The sequence below is a fragment of the Arachis duranensis genome, chromosome 5 (assembly GCF_000817695.3).
Source record: "Arachis duranensis cultivar V14167 chromosome 5, aradu.V14167.gnm2.J7QH, whole genome shotgun sequence".
Taxonomy (NCBI): Eukaryota; Viridiplantae; Streptophyta; class Magnoliopsida; order Fabales; family Fabaceae; genus Arachis; species Arachis duranensis.
This window is the reverse complement of record NC_029776.3, coordinates 24,801,546-24,806,794: the sequence shown is the minus strand read 5'-3', so window position 1 is coordinate 24,806,794 and position 5,249 is coordinate 24,801,546.

Genomic DNA, 5,249 nt, shown 5'->3' with positions numbered 1-5,249 from the left:
AATTTAAATCTAAAAACCTGATTTATTATTTAAAATAAAAAAGATTAAAATATATATTAAAAAAATATACCAATTAACTATGATAGTAAATTATATACAAATTTTCCTATTTATAAAAAAATTAGCCTAAGTTTCGTAGATATATAAAGAATTCAATTACGTCTATAATTGGCGAATGAAAAAAATCACATTTATCTTGCCAGTTGCCCAACATGGTAACTGAAGCGATGCATTTGAAAAGGAAAGACCTTAATTACCAATACAATATTATCATCTCTCTTTCTTTTCCTTCTTTTTTTAATATGAAAATCTTACGTCAAGTTAAATGATCGTTTTTCTGCATTCTTATCTATAACTGTGGTTGAATACTTGAATGATCTTATTTTAATTCTAAGTTTCTAACCAAAATGCAATGTTAGTCATTTTAATTATTTAAAATTAAACTACATCTCTAGTTGATACCATATGATAATAAAACACCATTATCCACTATTCGTGCGGCTAGATTATTTTATTTTTACCATATCAGCGTGCTGGAACTATATTAAAATATTTTATATAATCGATCTATTATATATATTTGATTTTTGAATAATTATTTATTGTGTGAATAAAAAAAATAATTATTTTTATTAATATAATAATACGTAATTAAATACATCTAAAATTATTTTATCCTAAACATAATATCAAAATTAAAATCTATAAACAATCCCAAAATTATTGTCAACTTGGTAGCAGCCTGGTACATTTTGTTTACCAGTCCAATTTGCTAAAGAATTTATATTAATTAGTGGATTAATAGCACTATTAAGTTTTGTTTGTTTAATAATTAATATTAATAAATATAAAATTAGTCAAATTTTTAATAAATATTTTATATTTTAATTAAAAATTCTAGCATTTATATAAAATGCAACAATATGTTAAGCTCCTCTTATATTATATAATTAGATTAAATTATTATAAATGAGCGATCATTTTCTCAAAGATAGTTGGATATATATAATTGATAAAAAGGAAAAAATAGGGAACGAATTGATATTTTATAAGAATATGTAAGTTCAAGTCTTTCCAAACAAGATCATTGAAACAAAATTTATCTCAAATTAATCTATACTGTTGACAATTTTTTTTATAAAGATAAGGAATCTTTGGAAATCAAAATCGCTATCACACCAAGGTAATTAACCGTTTAATTATCAACCGCATTAATTAGTTAGTTTCATTTGTATTTTATGTATGTTGGTCGGGAGAGATATGCAACTAGGTAAATATCCTTTTCGATCCCAAATCTTTATTTGTGTGATATAGCACACTTTAATCATCCTTAAATCTCATCTAGACCCTCATCCACTAACATAGATAGACAAGACGATCCCTGCAATCGTTTAATAACCGGTTGCTATTTTGACGTGTTAGGATGTGCTATGTCTCATGAGTAAAAAGTCAGGGGTCAAAAAAGGTATTTACCCATGCAACTATAATTTTAAGATATAGCTTTTTATTATTAAAGGTGAATATCAAATTAGTATTTAAAAGATTTTAGCGCAAATAAAATAGTATTTAATAAAAATTTATTAACAAAATAATTTTTAAAAGAAATTAAAATTTAACAAGTGTATCTCTGAATTTGTTAAAATACTTTTTTGACGAGAACAATGCTAAAGTGGTCATTGTATTTTAATGATATAACAGCAATTAAACTTAATTATTAAGATATATTTTTTAATTAATTAAAAATAAAGATTCCCAAAGTAAATTGAGAAGGGAATTTAAATCAAAAAACCATATTTTAGACTTGAATAAACAAATTATGAAAAATTTTGATTTTAGGAGATTATTTTTAATTTTGTCTCGTGATAGCAAAACAGAATTGAAATGGTAGAGAAAAGAGAAAAAGAAGAAGAAGAAGAGTGAGACCATAATATATCCTGATTCGATAACTTAGTGCAATGTAACTTACATTTAGTTTCTACTACAAAATTAGTAGATTTTTCACTATATCAAGATTGATTATAAACATTAATTCTAAGAGACTCATACTTTTGTAAATACATAAACTATCCCAAACTTATTAAATCACCTAGGTGTTAATCTAACCAAGTTAAGGAGAATCAAGTGAATTCTAACCCAATACACTTTTGGAATTAAAACACTCAAATAAAGGTTAAATAATTTTTATATGCAGTACTTTCTTTACTTTTTGTATTTTTTAAAGTAAGCTTGAATTTAGACAAAAAAAATAAATAAAAATAATAAAAAAAACAAAGGTCGTTTCTATTGTCTTCAATATGTATGACAATAGTTCCTTGGATAAAATCTTTTTTTTTTATAAAGCTTGATTGTTTTTTTTAATGTTGGAATCATTCCTACTTTGATCATGCTAGCCGGTTACACATTAATAGTTGTAGCTGTTGACATTGAAGAGAAAATCCTTTTTTCTTTGATTCCATCTAATGTGTAGCATCTTTCTCTCCATATATAAATTGATTATTGCTTATAAAAAAATCAATCATGTGTTGTTTTTACTTTAATCATAGATTGTTTGATTGTAATATTTGATTTCCAATCTATTAATATCTACATTACTCATAAAAAAAATAAATGTATTAAGATATTATTAATTATGTTTGTCATCACAAGGAACCAAATCAATTCTTGACTCAACAGAAAATTTTATTCCCCAATTCAATTTAATCTTACCATAAACTCTACTTTTATTCCTCCCAAATTAGTAGCATTTCTATCATAGGCCCTGGTAGGCCCTAGTTTCTACTGTGGTATTAAAGGTTTCAAACCAAACACAAATACCTTGTTTAAAATCGTAAATTTTTGCCCACCATTTTTTTCGTGGTTTGTCCGCCATTTTTTTCGTGGACGCTACATGATCTTTCTATAAAAGTTCTTCCACTATTTTTTCATGGGTGCTTATCGTTCTCCAGATCTTATTTTCTAACTATTTGATAAAACACTATTTTAATAAAATTCAACCAAAAAAAAAAAAAGATGAGAAGAGCATTAACTTGGTGGGCGAAGAAGATTTGTTGAAACTAGATGTATTTTAGAGATGATGATGAAAGAAATTGAAGTCAAAGTCATCGCCTTAGTTGTTAGAGAATGTATTGGGCTCGATTTCAGAGGCAGTCAGGTGGCGAGAACGGTTACAGGGATGAACTCAGCGATTATGGTACCGCTACACATGCTTAGCTTTTTGTGTTTGATCCTCCTGACGAATGTCTTTAGATGGGGTAAAGGTTTTAGATGGAGATCCATTCCAAATGACTGTGATAGAAAAAGTAGTCACATATTTTTTAATGAGATTAATGATTCTGGTAGGACTTTTGGCATCTCTGAGAAACTCTAAAATAAAGTTTAAATCCAACTTATCGTAAGTCTTCTCTATGTCTACTTTTATAGCCATGAATTTCTTTTTACCTTTCTTATTCTTCATAGTATGTACCACTTCCTATATAATGAAAATATTATTCGAACTTATCTTTTCAATAATAAAATGTGAATAAGTGTCAGCTATGATTTTATATATGATAGATTTCATTCTAATAATTTAAATTTTTGTGATAATTTTATAACAGATATTACAAAAACTTATCGATCTAAAATGAAGGAAGTTTTCAAGGATGTCAATTTTTGGGATGAGAGATATAAGAATCTGATTAACAATTTGGATGTTGTTAAGGTTATTGAAGATATCCTTAACTCAAGCACACACATTACTCCCAATTTTTATCCCATGACTATTGGAAGAACTTTAGAGGTAAACCATCCTCATCACCTGGGATTTTTTAATTTTTCATATTAAAAATAGTATATTTTATGTCTTTATCATTGACTGGTCTATTCAGGACCACCATCTCTTCATTCAATAAGATAGGAAAAGAACTTGAGACAGGAAAATCATTAATATTCGAATTGCTGCAATTATTGAAAAATAACTTTTTAAAAAATTCAACATCTAATTTTTTTAGGGATCACAAGATTATTGTTTCAGTTATCATTATCAATTTTTAGCAATGAAATTCTTTCTCCTTCGACCATTAGCCTGAATATAAAAGTAACTAGAATTTTTATTTCCAAACTTAATAATATTGCATCTGGATTTAGAACCAATAACTTTTTTTTGAATGACTAGACTTTCATTTTCTTTCCAGATTTTCTTACGAAGGTTTTCCAAGAAAGAATTATAAATAATTTTTTTATTAATACCATTTAACCTATTCAAAATTTTATTCTTCTTTTTAAAAATATGTCCAAATACTTTAAAATTTTAAGTCTTTGCCATATTATTAAAAGAAGAAATATTATTAGTCAAAAAATCATAATTATTCTAAAAATTATTAACTAGGTTGTTATAATTTTCATATAAAATCTAAAGAGCTAAGAAACGAAAAGGTTTATCATAATTCTCTTGAATTGAGAGCTGAAAATAAAAAGGATGGACTGGTGATTCGACTTCAGCTTTAATAGATATTTAATATCTGCATTGTCAAACATATTCGTTTAGAATATATTACTGATCACTCTATCTAGTTACTTTTTAGTCTGACCCCATTGTCAAGTGAAGGGGCCACTAAACTTTATATCTTCAATAGTACATTGTGTACAATATTCGATGAATCTATTAGTATCAACCTCTATATTAGAGCTACCTCCTATGTTGGACTGATTTAGTGGAGTTGAAATCACCTCCAAAGCATCAATGACTATCAATAGCAATAGTAAGTCATTATAAGTGTTTCTAAAGGTCTCTTCTATTAGTAGGATGGCTTCCATAGACTATTGTAAGATACCAAGAAGACTCTTTATTCCAATGTACTCTAAGATGAACAAATTGTCTATAGATTAAAATTAGTGTAATCTCCTAGGATTCTTTATTCCATAGACACTAAATTTCTTTGTCTTTCTGATACTCCATGAATCAAAATTCATCATTTTAATAATGCTTTGAGTTTTATCATCTGAAATGTGAGTCTCAAAAAAACAAAAAAAAAATTATTTCTTAAAATCAGATCTTTAATTGTAGATGTAAATCTTTTGACGGAGACACCTCTATAATTTCAAAAAATAATATTTTTAGACATCATAAGAAAACCATCAGAAAAAAAAAACATATAAAATACTAGAAAGCTTTAGTTCTCTTTAATAATTGAGTTTGTCTCCATTAGGATAGCTTCAAGTCTACATTTGTAATACCGATGGGTCCATCATGCTGAGTATTGAGTTTCATT